This window comes from Acartia tonsa, chromosome 13 (genome assembly GCF_053477335.1).
Source record: "Acartia tonsa isolate MP-2025a chromosome 13, ASM5347733v1, whole genome shotgun sequence".
Classification (NCBI taxonomy): Eukaryota; Metazoa; Arthropoda; class Copepoda; order Calanoida; family Acartiidae; genus Acartia; species Acartia tonsa.
The window spans coordinates 30,424,513-30,441,529 of record NC_137272.1 but is presented as its reverse complement, the minus strand read 5'-3'; the positions used below and the strand labels follow the sequence as shown (position 1 = coordinate 30,441,529).

General features: G+C 31.8%; 1 long non-coding RNA gene across 1 annotated transcript; it reads left to right on the top strand.

The window, feature by feature from the left end:
* The first annotated feature begins 5,811 nt into the window (after positions 1 to 5,811).
* Positions 5,812 to 7,869, top strand: LOC145335431 (uncharacterized). The gene is made up of 2 exons (XR_013885220.1): positions 5,812 to 5,975; positions 6,563 to 7,869. It is a non-coding gene; the product is annotated as an uncharacterized LOC145335431 (long non-coding RNA).
* Positions 7,870 to 17,017: the final 9,148 nt, after the last annotated feature.

The window sequence follows — 17,017 nt, the reverse complement described above, 5'->3', positions numbered from 1 at the left end:
TGTATATTATACCACTCAACTTAATAAACCAACCAATCAAAATTCAAGTCCCAAAAGTTGTTGACCTAACGTTATTACAAAACTTTGGGGACTAGTGTAATAAACAGCCCATTTTCCCCTCACTCTCTGGTTTGAACTTGTATCATCATAAATATCATTAATATTATTTTAGGGAATTTCTCAGCTAAAATCAGGGAGGGATTAGACATTAGACTGTAAATTATACCAGAGATGGGGTTTTATAAAAAATGCCGCGTTTTTTCGACATTTTTCGACATTGATTGATTGAACGAAGACGATGGGATTTCATAAGAGTATACAACTTAAGAATTCAAAATTTTAAAGTTATTATTTTAGCCCTTTGTATAATGTCTAATACAGCTCTAAAAAGATGCATTAATTAATATGCATCAAAAATGGATTGAAGATGATTTGTTTTTCTTTTATGAAGACCGTACCAACAAAAGCGAAATAATTAAATAAATAGCTGTATACTCTGTCTAGTCAATCAATCAATCAAGAAACACGGCATTCATCTTTCAAAAACCCATTTCAGAAATCTTCATGGACAAGACTTAGGGAAATAAATTAATATACATCTTACAATTATGATACCAAAATTACCCTTTAAGTAGATTTCAATCATTGGTTGAAAAGTTTGCACATTGCAATTTTTAACAAACCAATCAAGATTTGATAAAAGTACCCAAAGTTTAATAGCAGTCTAATGTCCCCTCCCTCCCCTGAAATTATACTGACACCAAAGGTTTAAAAACTTGTTCTGATATTCATTGGCTCAAAACTTTATGGGATTAGTATTGAATCATTATAGGGTTTTACAACTAATAGTTTTTTTTTATACTTTTTCACCATTGATTTAAATCAGAATTAATATGTTATTTATTCATCGTCTATATATTTTTGCATCTTTTAAGAGACTTGACTTAACTTTTTGATATTTGGTACTTTCCCTTATTTGACGTCATTTATAGGAATGTTTCAATTCATTGCATTAGTTATGCCGTGGTTTTTGGCCGAGATTCGAACCAATTACCGCTGCGACAACGTTTATATATTTTAAGGTACATTTATGGCAAATAAACACAAACAGACAGACAGACAGACATACAGATATAAAGACATACAGACAGACAGAAAAACAGACAAACATTGAATATTACTAATATTCAGAACATTTTAATTAATGAAGAAATTTTCAGAATTCCCAAACAGAATGAAAATTTTTCTATTCTGTTTAAAAAGCATAAAAATTCAGTTTTAATTGGATGGAACAACTTTTTAGATGTATAATTATCAAACAAAGAGAGCCAGGAACCAAAATATCCATAAGAGGCGAAGCTAAAATAGAAGTAAATACAAAAAATTTGACTAATATCGATAATTTGTCAGATATGCCCACTCTATTGTCGCCTTGATATCACACTAGTCCCCAAATATTTATAAGAATTTTGATTGGTTGGTTAATTAATTTGAGTGTTCAAAAGTTTCAACCACTAACTATATTCTCTTGAAGGGGTAATTTTATTTATCATCACCGGAGATGTACATCAATTTATCGGCCATTGTCTTATCCCTTTAGATCCCTGTAATGATGTTCTTTGAAAAATGGTCATGTCAATAATATGTCATATATGATGGCACGATGATTCCTGTATCAGTTAGGTTCAAGTTATCTCTCTATAATCATGACCATATTTTATTTGCTTTAATTGTCTTTTTCTTTGGGTTTTGTAATGATGATTTATAGGAGGATTAGGCACAATGTTAAAAGTGAAACTTCTCTATAAAGATGGCTTAAAATGTAATTATTTCCGTATTTAGCATCTTACATTTCAGTTATTTAGCGTACCGAATGCGTTGTTACTTAGAATTTGACCTTTTTAGTTTGTCTAATCGAATATTAAAAGTTTTACTTTCATAGATGTTGTCATTCTTGTTCACAAAAGGTTGTTATTAACACCTCTAAAAATTCCAGTTAGTCGACATACTGACGTACAGAATTAAAACACTGAAAAACTTTGCTTCTAAAGAATTTAAAAGTATAGTTTTACAAAATTTTGTAAAAATTTGTAAAATTAAATTATCTAAAATCAATAAATCATTTTGAATAATCTTTACCAGAAACTTAATCCCCCGTACGAATATTGCTGTTTCCCCTTTATTTTATATTTTGGAGCGAAGCTACTCTATAGTTGTGCCTGCCCGTCTGTGAATATCTATAGTAAAAAGTAGAACGATGTCTGTACGTCTAATGATCTCGTTTACGACTAAACCGATTGGGCCCTTCACTTCGTGGAATAAAGCTACTGGTCCTACAGAGTGGTTTTAAGCTATCTTATTAGGGGTGAAAGCCACTAGTCCTATAATATAAAGTTTTTTTTTTGCCTGGTTCGATTCGGTAAATCTCTTCAAGGTAGGATGTCTTGGGGTGGTTTTAGGCTATTTTCCTGACATATCCGTCCACACCTTGAGGCTAGTTGTTTGTCGTTAGTGTCGAATATCATCATTCTATCTATCAAATTTTCTCTCTTCTACTCTTTATTTCTCTCTGTCTCTCTCTATCTCTCTTTTTTTTACTATCTTTCTATCTATCTATCTTGCATCTAAAGTTACAACCCTTTGATTAAAGTATAAGTTGAACAATATTGATTTTAGAATAAAACAAGGACGACAATATCCATAAAAGCAAAGCTCATGAAATTAGAAAAAAATCCTTAAAATTATCTTGCTTTGCTGCTATTGAATTATAGATTATATTCGAAGGGATAAGGAGAGCCATGCCAGTTCAGAGGATAGCGAGACAAAAAAAAAGAAACAAAGTCGCGCGTTTCGCCATATTTTCATAGTAGCTTTTGATAGGTCATCTTAGGTTAGATAAATGCTAATGATTGCCGCGAAGGTTTGGGAAATTGGCCTTGCAGGGTTAAAGCCCCCCCCCCCCACACAGGCTAAACATTGTGGCGATTTCTCTAGGAAGGATGGTGATATCTGACCAAACATAATTATAAACCTTCCTAGGACCTATGAAAAGCTACCCTGTAAAGGAGAACCATATTGGTTCAGCGGTTAGCTAGATTATTCGATACACACACACACACACAGGCAGATACACAGATTTTCTGGTACTTTTTTTGTTTGGCTAAAATTTAGTGTTGCAAAATAGTACTATATGTGAAATGTCTATGTATTGGGAACTAAAACAAATATGACATCATCCATAAGTAGCAAAGCATAAACAAAATTTTGTATTGTAAAGCAGACATTGTAAGTTACAGAGCTTATGTTCTAATGTAGCATAATAGCCATCTCTACAGATGAAGGAATTCATATATTGAATTCTATTTGGTGTAGGAAATCGTCACAACAAATTTCAGCCTTCTATCTTAAATAGGAGCTGAAAAAATCAAGTTTTTCGGACAGACGAACGGACAGACATTTCAAATTATAGGGCAGCTTCTCTACTGAAAACAAAAAATGAGCATGGTATAGAGGAAACTATAAATTCTTGCTAAAATTTGACATCTCAAGGGTTAATTTGGCTGTTGCCTCAAATCAGCCAATTTTTATACATACCCATCGACGCCAAAAAATGTTGTCCAACATTTTTTCATTACATAGAAATACAAATACTCATTTGTAAATACAAATTTGAATGCTCATTTTATTTTAAGTAAAGGATAAATAGCCTTGCTTGAATAGAGCCCGCAGGGCTATACTACAAAATGGGAAATATTTTCTGGATTGAATAAACATATATTTTTGCGATAATTTGGGCTTATTACTCAATATTACCCTTTTCCTTAATACTAGATAGATAGATAGATAGATAGATAGATAGATAGATAGATAGATAGATAGATAGATAGATAGATAGATAGATAGATAGATAGATAGATAGATAGATAGATAGATAGATAGATAGATAGATAGATAGATAGATAGATAGACAGATAGATAGACAGATAGATAGTTATTTTCTATTTGAATTATCTTAGGACCTGGATGTCTATTAAAAAGAAATATTTATTACTTTTGCTAACTTAATTTTGATAATTAACATATGACATTTATTAAAACAATATTTCTTGGTAATAAAACAAGAACAAATATATTCTACAGTATAGTAGCCTAGTTCTTTAAAAAATCGGATCATGGAAAGAAAACAAAGTCATTCCTTAAATAGGACAGAAGTCACCTTCCTAGGAAGGACATAAGTAGCTTCCCTTATGTGAGAATTTGTTAGATGAAGGGCATAACTTGTCTCCCTTAACAAAGATTTTGCAAGATGAAGGACATAAGTAGCCTCCCTTCACCACACAAAACCTAGCTTTTTGGTCCTTCACATAGCAAAATCTTGCATAAAATAGTTTATCTGTCCTTCACATAGCAAATTCTTGCAAAACATAGCATTTATGTCCTTCACATAGCAAATTCTTGCAAAACATAGCAAATTCTTGCAAAACATAGCATTTATGTCCTTCACATAGCAAATTCTTGCAAAACATAGCAAATTCTTGCAAAACATAGCATTTATGTCCTTCACATAGCAAATTCTTGCAAAACATAGCAAATTCTTGCAAAACATAGCAAATTCTTGCAAAACATAGCATTTATGTCCTTCACATAGCAAATTCTTGCAAAACATAGCAAATTCTTGCAAAACATAGCATTTATGTCCTTGCTATGGGGGGAGGGGTAATAATAATGAATTATCATAATTTATGCAGGGGTAAATTTTAAATAGGGGGGGGGGGAGGGGTAATAATAATGAATTATCATAATTTATGCAGAGTTGCATAATTGATAATCTTAATGTATTATGTAAAAACTCTTGTTATGTGTGTTCTGATTTAGTTCTGATCTCCTGGTAGAAAAAGGTCAGAAAAACCTATGTTTTGTGAGATTTTGCTATGTGAAGGACCAAAATGCTATGTTAAGGACAGAAATGCTAAGTTTTCCAAGAATTTGCTATGTTTTGCAAGAATTTGCTATGTGAAGGCAGGGAGGAAGGGAGGGGACAATGGATCGAATATTCATATTTTAGGAGTCTCAGACTTTGGGGACTGGCTTAAAGGGAATGTGCATGAATTTAGCAGTTTCTGACTGACTTTGGGGACTAAAATATGAATGACGTCACGAGAAATCATGCAACATGACGGGGCATTCTTATAAAAACTAGCGCAATAATAAAAATGTAAACAATAAACAAACAGACAGAAAATTTTTACTTTAATTGTTTTAAAATCATAATGAAAAAATAATTATGGAATATTTGTTTTCAGTTATGATTATAGAAATTATTGTATTTATTTTCTAAAATTAAAAATTAAATTGCTTTTAGATATCTTTCATTAATCAAATTTAAAATAAATGAGTTATAAAGTAGCTACGCTAATAGAATATATTTTCTGCTGTTGATTAGAGTTCAGTGTATGGCAATATTAGAAAGAAATACATACAAAAACAAGCGTCTCAATATACACACACATTTCTGAATAAAAATTTAGTGACACGTGGCGATTTTTGGTTTCCTTTTTTAAATGTTTTATTGACAAGATATAATATAATATTTGTATCCTTTTATATATAGTAATACGTTTTTTGTATGTTGATATGGTTCTCCATTTTAGAGGGCATTACATTACAAGATAAAATTTAGTCTAGTGATGATTTTATAAAAATTTTAAAAGCGAAGCTTTTTATAATTTAAGGGTCAGTCTGTCTGTACGTCTGTCTATTACGGTTAGCTCATTTTGTTAAATTAAACAGATAAGAATTGTCCTATCGATTTAAAACTTTACATGATGATTTCTATAACAATTAGGTATGACTTGGAAAATGAAGCAACTCTATAAGAATCTTTAATATTTTTCAGATGAAATCTTGTATAAAATGCAAACAAGCAGAAAATGTGATACTGCCTAGGTTTCCAGGAGAACAACAAAATGGTTACGGTATATATACATTTTTTATCAAAACAAAGTTGACAACTACCAAAGCATAGAAATTTAAATATTAAGAAAATATGTTGTAATTAATGGAATGTTAGAAAGGGAAAGACATACTGATTGACATTTTTAATCATACTGTACCTTTGCCACTAATTATTAACAATTAGAAGATTGCTTTTCGGTTATCATTTCATTCTTATTAGGTACCTAATTTTGAGAAAAGTAAGGGAATAGTGAATAGTCCCTTACGTAACATCGCCCTATATGGGGCTATTCTTCGTATTTTTAAAATGGCTTTTTATAGGTTATTTTAGGTTAGGCTAGGTTAGGTTAGGTTTTATTGGGTTAGATGATTGCCCCACAGGGTTAGGTAATGGCCCGTTGGGTTAGAGCCTTCCGCAGGGGCTATAAATAGGAAAAAAGCTACTGTGAAAAATATGAAAGGGACTATATCCAAAAGTAATTTCCAGTTATGGTTTTTTAACTAGGTAGCAGTAGGTAATAATTTCATTGGTATTTATATTAGTGCCGAAATAATATTTTTGCCTTTCAGTTAAGACTATAAATACTAAAAAAAATATTTATTTCAGATGACTAACAAAGAGAAAATTAGCTTTCCTGAAAGAAGATGTTATTGATATGGTGCAAACGTGCAAGAAAGAATTTAAGTTACATCACGGAGGGTATCTGCAGCATGTAGGGGTGGTCCGTAGTTTGACATTTACATAATTTTATTTTTTTTTAAAGCGAAGCTTTTCTAAGATTATGGTCGGTCCGTCCGTACGTCCGTCCGTACCTCAGTCACAGAGAGTTAGCTCTTTTCGTTAATTTAAACAGGTTAGAATTGTCCTATTGATTCCAAACTTTGCATGATGATTCCGGTAATAGTTCGGTACAATTTAGAAAACGTAGCAACCCTATAATCAATACCAGAATGTTTGTACATCCATTTGAAACATGTCGATTTTTAACTTTTTTGATAACAAATTATCCGATTCTTCAGATTTTTTGAAAACTGATTCCTATTACAACAAGGTACAATGTTATAAGCAAAGCATCTCTATAAACAAGTCCTAAAAATTTAAGTATGTCCTTAAACAGTATTATCTATTTATGCAGTTTTGCAACAAATTTACTTACAATATTGTTTGTACTGAAGCATTAATATTCTGCTAATTCAGTTCTGACAATCTACAAGTGTTAATATTCGTTTGTCCTTCCATTACAGAGCTTCGCTTTTATGGATGTTGTCATCCTTGTTTAATTCTATTTAAAAGGGGGTCATTTAGAAGTTTATTTTACTTTTATCAATTTGTTTTATCTGATACTTTCCAAAATATGTTTTATTAAGACTTTATCAATAAAAAGTTAATTTTTTGTAACTAGACCAAATATAATTAAGAATTAGAACCATAAATCTAAATACAAAACTAAAAATATCCTTGAGACATCATATTCTGCAACCTTTTTTATTCATAAACAAATTTTAATCAAGTTATTTTGTTTATACCTAGTGTGTGTAACTGTGTAGGTACGTCTTAAACTGACAATTTTTTTAGATTTTAAAAAGTTAATCTAATTGATTTTATTTTTATTTATTATTTTGTTGTAATTAAATCAGGGTAGCCCCTTTCGTGACAACACCCCTTAAGGGGAGTTTCTTTGTATTTTCAGAGTAGCTTTTCTCCTATTTCCAGCCCAAAGCAATTCTTAAAATACGACGAATCGCCCCTTAAGGGGTGTTGCCACGAATGGGACTATACCCATAAATCATTTTTGATTCAATTGTTTTATATTTACCTAACAATTCTATTGTGATATGATATATACATATATGTATTATTTAAGTAGAATTTGTTGTTATTTTAATAATTTTTAATACAATTGTTTTAACTGATTCTTGTTTATTATTTATTACGATTTAGAAACCATAAAAACTCAATTGTTACTAGAAAATCCGTACGTCCATTTATAACATGCTCATACACATATAGTAAGCTGCGCTAATATCCAATAAAAAGTAGTAAGTTTTGTTTATATATAGCTTAAGAATTTGGTTACTGATCCGATTAAGTTCTACATTTTAGGGAAGATGCATAAAGGTCCTGAAATCCTTTTAGACTGTTTTTATCATTAAAATCTTAAGATGGTTTTATGCTATTTTTCTACGCTAAATTCTAAAACTAATATTCTTTAGTAAATGAATTGCTACCAAGTTCTTTATCTTGATAATCAGAGGCTTTTAGTAAAGTAGAATTTGGGGGATGGTGCATTTTGAATTAAAATGAATTAAAAAATGAATAAATTTCCAATAAAAGTTGCACTATCAGAAATACTCGTTTTATCTGGAATTATCTGGTTTTTCAACCCTAAAGTGTCACAACTATAAAATTGAATTAATTGCCCATTGTCCCCTCCCTTCCTCCCTGATGTGAAGGACAGAAATGCTATGTTTTGCAAGAATTTGCTATGTTTTGCAAGAATTTGCTATGTTTTGCAAGAATTTGCTATGTTTTGCAAAATTTGCTATGTGAAGGACATACATGCTATGTTTTGCAAGAATTTGCTATGTTTTGCAAGAATTTGCTATGTTTTGCAAGAATTTGCTATGTGAAGGACATAAATGCTATGTTTTGCAAGAATTTGCTATGTGAAGGACATAAATGCTATGTTTTGCAAGAATTTGCTATGTTTTGCAAGAATTTGCTATGTGAGGGACATAAATGCTATGTTTTGCAAGAACTTGCTATGTGAAGGACATAAATGCTATGTTTTGCAAGAATTTGCTATGTTTTGCAAGAATTTGCTATGTGAATGACAGAAATGCTATGTTTTGTGAGGTTTTGCTATGTGAAGGACAGAAAAGCTAAGTTTTGCAACTTGAAGGACATAAGCAGCCTTCCTAATGTAAGAATTTGTCAGACAAAGGACATAAGTCACCTCCCTTAAGTTAGATTTTGTTAGATGAAGGACATAAGTAGCCTTCCTTAGACCAATTTCCAGTGACTTCTGTCCTAATTAGGAATGACTTTGTTTTCTTTCCATGATCCAAAAAATCTTATGATATGGCGTTAAATTATTGTTGTTTTGTGTGTGTGTTGACGGTTTAGGTTAGCGCACCGCTGGTATAGTCCCCGAAGGGTTAGGGTCTGTGAGAGGGTTAATAAACGTCAAAGAACCCCCCTCTTCATTTTATTTCACAAAAAGTGGTAAGAGGGGGGGGGGGGGGTTGTGTGTTCGCTAGGCACTTTGAAATAAGTACCGTATTGTTTGTTGTCTATCTGACGTTAACCTTTCATAAAAACAAGTTATAGAGAAGATTCGCTATTGAAAATAGTTCAAATTGAAAAAGCACTGAAAATGGTTGCAGACAAATGGTCATAATGCTCCTCCCCCTACTTTGTCTGACGCGTTACAACAGGGATAGGGTCATGGATTATGAAAAATGAATAGTTGCAGGATATATTTAAGAACATTCAAACTTTGTTATGGTGGTAAAATGGGGAGTTTCAAAGGATTGAGGGGGTAATCTAATATATTTTTAAGAATTTGAGGGGTATAAACCGTCCCCTTGGACGTCTATAGCAATATAGCTCTAAGTACTAATTTCAACATGAAGGCTTATTTCATTAATTGAAAGCTAATAAAAAGAAGTTGGGTGTTTTTTTAAAACCACTGGGCCAGTCTTTAGAAAGTTTTATCCAGATCCTTGGATGGTTTTAGGCTATATTTCTGACACTCCCACATTCAAATACTTGATACAAAGGGCGCAGTAAAAGCCAAAAGAACACTAAATATAACATCGTAATATAGACAGTTTTCTGAGGATAATAAAATTCATAATTAAAGAATTAATTCCAGTTTTATTGGACCTGAGGATCGTCTTTTTAAATTATGGTTTAGAACCGGTCCTATTCCACCGTAAATCAATCGAATTTAGATCCGTACTTGAAATGAGGATCTGACATTTTTTTTTTCTGCAGATTTTCTTCTTTGAATATTTTTTCTGAAAACTTCTCCCAATGCAAGCCTTTCCACCGGCGGCGTCAGAAGTTTTGTTTGTTTTTCAGAATATTTCATTGAGTGGTTGGTGATTGATTAACAACAGCGGAAAGGCGGTGGGCTTTTTTCAAAAGGGGTCTAATCAGGGTGGGAGGGGAAATTGGATTTCAATTTTTTTTTTTACATAGTGACACAACGTTTTATAAACACTTTATCTTATCTATTGGGTAAAAAAGCTTGGGTACCTTGAATTTACAAGTGTCTAAACTTTTAACCAATAATTTCAAGAGATAATTTTATTTATTACGTTTGTAAAATTATCGCCCATTGTCTTATCCCTTTAGATTCCCGGTTCTGATAGAAAAAAAGGGGGACTGGTTAGTCAAAGGTACCTTATCTCCTAAATTTTTATTTGTGGAGCTGTATAGAATTATCATACGAGACCTTAAGGGATAAGACAATAGACGATAAATTTATGTTCATCCTACATGATGATGAACAAACGAACCCTATCTGGAACCTAGTAATAGTGTCTAACTTTTTATCTTTGTGACGTAACAAAAAACGAAGGATGAGAAGGGAGGTGGGAAATGAAACCCCAAAAAAGAGATGGATTTTTGTTACGTCACAAAGATAAAAAATAGACACTATTACTAAGTTCCCCTATCTGTATATTAAAAGTTATTAGTTTATAAGTTTGCAAAGTCCCTTTCTTTCCTGGTCATATGTTGGTTGAACTGTTGGTCTACGTGTAATGCCTTTGTGAATTGTTTTACCTAATACCTAGCATGATACAATTTTACATCGCTTCGCACTCAAGAAAAAGCGTAAAATAGAAATTTTTCGTGCATTTATGTGCACTTTAAGATGACTGTACATCTTTGAGTTATGACCTTTTCAGATTAATTGTAGGTCTTCTTTTGTTGGTTAAAATTTTGTGGGAGCATACGTTACACCGCATGGCCGTTAGCAACCTTTAAAGTTCAAGAATTTTTTGAGATTTGATTGTTCTGCACCAGATCCAAACCTTTTGTAGTAAAAATCAACAAATAAAGTAGTCTCCTTTTTATGCAAAAATTGTGGGGGAGGGTAGTAAAAATTAATAAGGGGAGGAGTTAGTAAAATGGATGGGTATGTTGGTTGGGGGAGGGCTGCAAAGTAAATGAAATAATTACATATAATTGGTCTGAAAATCCTTTTGTCTGTCATTAACCCTTTACATAAATAGATAGATAGACAAATAGATATAGCAGGAATCTAAAGGGATAAGACAATAGATGATAAATACTTTTATTCCTACTGTAGATTAAAATTATTGGTTCAAAAATTGTACACTTAAAACCTGACCCAATCAATCAAAAATCAATAAAAATACCCAAAGTTTTTGATCTTACAAATAAGATAACATGGTTATAAAACTTTGGGTACCAGTGTAATATACAGTCCAACGCCAAAGGAAAGTGGGTTCTAGAAGGAAATTAAAGATTTAAGTAAGAAAATTTTACATATTAAATTAAATCAACAATTTGGTTTGTGTAAAACCATAGCTTAAAACAAGAATGACAACATCCATAAAATCATAGGATTAGAAAAAAACTAACATTAACAAACACAGAGTGACGTCAGCTCTTTAAATATCTTTAAAAGTCTAAACAAAATTCTGTTTAGACAAATTTCAAAATACAGGGTGGCTGATATTGACCTACTAAACTTTTATTTTAAAGCTTAACTTCTTCTAATATTCTACTTAATTTTTGTCTTAGGAATCACTTTTATAAAAATCGAGATAATAGGATAATCAATGTTTTTTTAAAAAAAAGTTTAAAATCGTCATAATCATTCTAACATTCATAAAAAAACGTTATCCTTTAAAGACAGACGCTCAAACCGAAAGAAAAAAGCTTCGTTTTTTTTATTTTCATACATTAAAAATTAAAAAATAATAATGTAATTTGACATAATTGTCGAGCGTTTTTTCTGTCTAGGGTAATAATCATAATGTTTATGGAGTTATATTGAATAAAACCACAATATTGAATTTGCAAGCCATGGAAAAATGTTTGCCAGGGGTAAAGAGTCAGTCATTAAAGACAAGAAACATTCTAATATGTATTTAAGCTCTTTTTTACCCCCTCTAATACATCGAATACAGAGCCCCTAAAAAAAGTAACGTGGGGATTTTCCTATCCTGCTTTGTTTTGTCAGTATGTAAATGTAATTGTAAAAAAGTTTGGCCAGATTGGACCAGCGGTTAGCGAGATCTTAAGCAAATCTTTACAGAGAGACATCTAATTTACATATTCCTTTATTCGATGTTAATACCATGCTTTTTCTTCTGGAATTTAACAGGAACTTTATTTAACATAACTTTAAAAAAAATAGAATTATAATTCTATGTCTTATTGATAAATAGAACGGCTGTACTAATTCAAAAGTATCGTAAATTTTAATGTAAAAACCAAGTTGGAGTAATAAAAACAATTCTATACTAAACTTTTTTATTTTATTTCCTTTCTACTGTTTTTTTTTAGTAGCGAAGTATCTCTAAAAATGAATTTAATTTGTCTGACGCATGGCATAGGGACATATTAACATTTTTAAAACCTAAAATTAAGCTTCTCTTATAACATTATGTCTAATCGTCCTAAACACTAATTAATATTTCTAAATTATGGATCTAAAAAAAGGCGGCGTGGACCATAAATTGATTTAAATCCCCAATGATAATAAACAAACTACCTACAGATTATTCTTTAAATAAAAATTACTGATTGAAATGTTTAAACACTGCTATTTTGGAATCAACCAAAGTTCAAGAAAAGTACCCAACGAATATTTAATTATAGTTATAAAACTTTGAGCACCATTGTAATTTACAGTCAAATATCCCCTACCTCTCTCGCTATGGAATCAAACCTTCTTTTCTATCATTATACTTTTTGCTTTTTCTTGGTTATAAATGTAAAACGGAAAAATGTTATTTTTTTTTCTTATTTCAATTTACTATTGTATTGTTTACAATAAGAAATTGAATATCTATCTATCTATCAAAACAAGAACACTGACATCCATATTACAGTAAAAAATAAATGGTTGAATATGGAATAGCTGTTTTCTCGGCTTTTATACAAGATAGATTTGTTTGATTAGGTTATTGGTAACGTCAAAATGGTAAATAATATAACAACATCATTTATCTATAATACAAAGTAGCTTGATGTCTGTCCGTCCGTCTGTCCCTTGAGATCTCGGTAACCACTGAACCGATCTGATTCTACTCTTCAGGGTATATACCTATTGGTCCTGTGGTAGTTTTAAGCTATTTTTTGGGGGGTGGGATTCCCCAACCCCCCACGAAAAAGGAAATTTCCTCCCACCTCAAAAAAAAAAAAAAATTGGGGGTAGAGTATGGTTCGGAGCACCAGAATTTTTTTATTTTTAATTTTTTTAAAACTACCTCATGGGGCAAAGCCCCTAGAGGCTAGGGGCGAAGCCGCTAGTTTATAATATAGTGATTGTGCCTTAAGCATCTTTAGGTTCTGCAGTCGAGGGAAGGACAGAAAAATGATCCAAAGACCTAGATTTTCAACATAAAATTAACTAAAAAAAACAGCCTAGGCCCTAAATAAAGCTTCCCTAAATTGAAAACCCAATTGGTTCAGTAGTTAGCAAGATATAAACAAACAAGTATTAAAAACCTTACTACTTTAGGAAACTTTTAGGAGACAAAAAAAGTTTTTAAAATCTAAACATTGAAGAACAGAAATTGTGTGTTAAAAAATAAGGTTTTTTGTTCGCTTAAGTATATTTTACGCTTTGGTTAGATTTATTTAATTAAAAGAAACATTTTAAAGAATTACAAAAGCTTTTCATCTTTTTAAAAAATCATGTACTGATATATAAAGTAGGAAGCTGCTCTGAAAATACGACGAAACCTGCTACTTCATTTTTTCCCCTGATCCAAATTTAGTTTCAGAAATCGTTTTGCAAAATTTAAAATTGACAGGGCAATTCTAACAAAAGCTATCCGTAACGGACAGACCGACCATAATTTTGAAAAGGTAATAATCTTCCACCATTTAATTGAATAGTTCCTACGCAGAGAGGGAGAGAGGACAATGGGCTTTTTATTACACTAGTCTCCAAAGTTTTAAAATAATGTTTTCTTATTCATTAGCTTAACAACTTTGGGGACTTCAGTGAATTTTGATTGGTTGATCTAATAAGTTGAGTGTTCAAACGCTTCAACCAGTAATTTTAATTTACTGAGGTGGTAATTTTAAGTATTATCAATGGGGATGTACAGTGCATCAATTTATAAGTCATTGTCTTATCCCTTTAGATCCCTGGTTCCTGCGTCAATAACATTTCTAAAAAAGGTTTCTTTGCAATTTATAGAAAGATGTTTCAAAGATAGAATATTTATTGGTTGGTTCATTAACTTGAGTGTCCAAACGTTTCCACTACAAAGACAGTACAGAAGGGGTAATTTTGTTTTATCATTGGGGATGTACATTAAATTATCGGTCATTGTCTTATCCCTCTATATCCCTGATCGGATATACATGACTAGATGGAAATGGATTCAAATAATATCAATATATCTTTCTGTCTTTGAATAAACCCAGGATCTGGGATCTCACTCATGGGATAAGAAATTAGATTAAGATAATAAATTAATGTCAATTAAACAAATTCTTCCTTCGGTAGATATTTTGTATGAGAGATGTGTTAATATATCTTTGGGTACTAGTATAATTTCTATCCCTATGTCCCCTCCCTCCCTGTACCAAGACCTTTCTCTTTCCTTCTCTCATCCACTTTTTAATAATAGACATATTCATACTAGATTAATCATATTTTTTAAATGCAAAGCATTTCTACATTAAAATTCTATCCGTTCGTCCATCCATTAGCGATAGCTTTATAATTGTTAAAAATAAATTGGCATAAGAGAGATGTACAAGCTATAAATGATGATTCCTGTAATGATGAAATCAATTTTATTATTTGCTTATTATATAAACTAGCAGCTGCCCTCCTAGCATCTAGGAGCTCTGTAGTTGAAGGAGTAAGGGAAGTCTATAATATAATTATATAGCATAAAACCATCCAGGGACCTATAATAATCTTCCATAAAATGGAGAACTTAATCTGTTTAGTAATTATCGAAATCTTAAGCTACAGACTAAAAAACCTTACTACTTTATAAATCAGAATTGCAAAATTTCCTTTTCAGAAAGTTTAGAGTTTAAAGTAAAAAAACTTTTAAATCAATAAAGTTAATCTAGAGAAGGGGTAACTTTGTTTATCATCATTTGGAATGTATATCAATCCAATTGTCCTATCTCTTAAGATCCATGTAAACACAAGCGTTATGACGATTCCTCTAACCTTTCTCAATTATTTTTCTCCCTGTAACAATTCTCATTGTTATGATTGTCTCAAAGTTGTGGCGCCTCGCAAAACCACAAGCCCCATTGGGCCCTCGGGGTCTCTCATCCTGGTGAGCGTATACAAGGGGGGGGGGGGGAAGTAGCGACTCTAAAAATCACAAGCCCCATTGGCAATAAAAGGGTCACTCCGCCAAGGGGGGAAGTTACATACAAGGAACATTTTTTTGCTGATCATCGAGTTTAAATACTTATTTTTAGTAGTGAAGTAACTTAGTAATTACAAATGCACTTCTGTCTGAAACGTTTCTGGGCAATATGATTTTTTTAGCTTCAATTTAAGATTGTAAAGATATCAATGAATATAAAAATTTCATGATTGTATTCATTTAAATCATCATTCATTTTTTATCTCTCTTCCTTTACTCCCTCTCTTTTTTGTGACCACTGAGCATCTACTCTATCTAAAAAATGTCTTTCTAGTGGTCATAGCTAGCACATTATAACTTCTAATTCATAGCCCCCCCCCCCCTCCATATATACTGTACAATGTACGCCCCAAGTCCCTCATCTAATAAGAGCAATTTTATGGAAATTTCTTCGCTCTACATATTATTATTTAGGCAATCATATATGCGTGTAGATTGAAGGCTAATTCATTGTCGGATTTTGTACAGCTGGGTTTATCTATAGTCTCATAAATAAATCTGTAAGGTTTATTAGTATATTAAATGTACAAAAAAGATTCTTTGAAATTTTAACTTTTAGTCAGGCAGGTAGAGGACATTGGGCTGTTTATTACAATAGTCACCAGAGCTGGATCTTTAAATCATTTTAGTGGTGCCTCAGATCGGGGCGATCCAACTTTCCACCAATGAGAGCACAGCATTGTATTAAATGCCGCGCTGTGATTAGCTGAAATTTGGCGCAACCCGATCTGGCTCACCACTAAAATGATTTAAAGATCCAGCTTAGAATCTCATAGTCTCATAAATAAATCTGTAAGGTTTATTTGTATTCTAAATGTATAAAACAAAAAGTTTCTTAGCACCCAAATTTATTTTTATCTTTTCGAAGTAGTATATTTCAGGGTTCTAAAGTGACAAGACAATGCCAGATAAATTGATGTACATCCCCAATACTCAACTTAATGAAGAAACCAAAGTCACTAAAGTCCCCAGAGATAAGATAAGAAAACGTAATAAAAAAACGTTTAAGACAACTGCATTAAGCAGCCCATTGTTCCCACTCAATCTGAGTATACTTGCAAATGAACTTATTAAATATGTGTACATTTTCAGTCTACTGAGTCTTTGTCTCTGATACAATGGGGACTTATTATTTTAGATGCAAATCTACTCTACAATCATCTTGAGTTGGTTGTATGGAATGTATTGGTATTAGAATGCTCTTTTTGGTTAATAGAGTGAAAAAAACTTTTATTTTTAAAATTTTGTTAGGTTAAGTAAGATTTTAGAGGGCTCGGAAGGGTTTCTGCTTTACAGTAAAAGGACGAAGAAAGTCCCTCAATGACGTCATAAAAATGAGGAATGAGAGGAGGAGGAGTGGGAAAGAAAACCCCTAAAAAAGAGAGGGATATGCCCTCGTTTTTATGACGTAACATGCTGATTTTTAAGGGACTTTTTCATC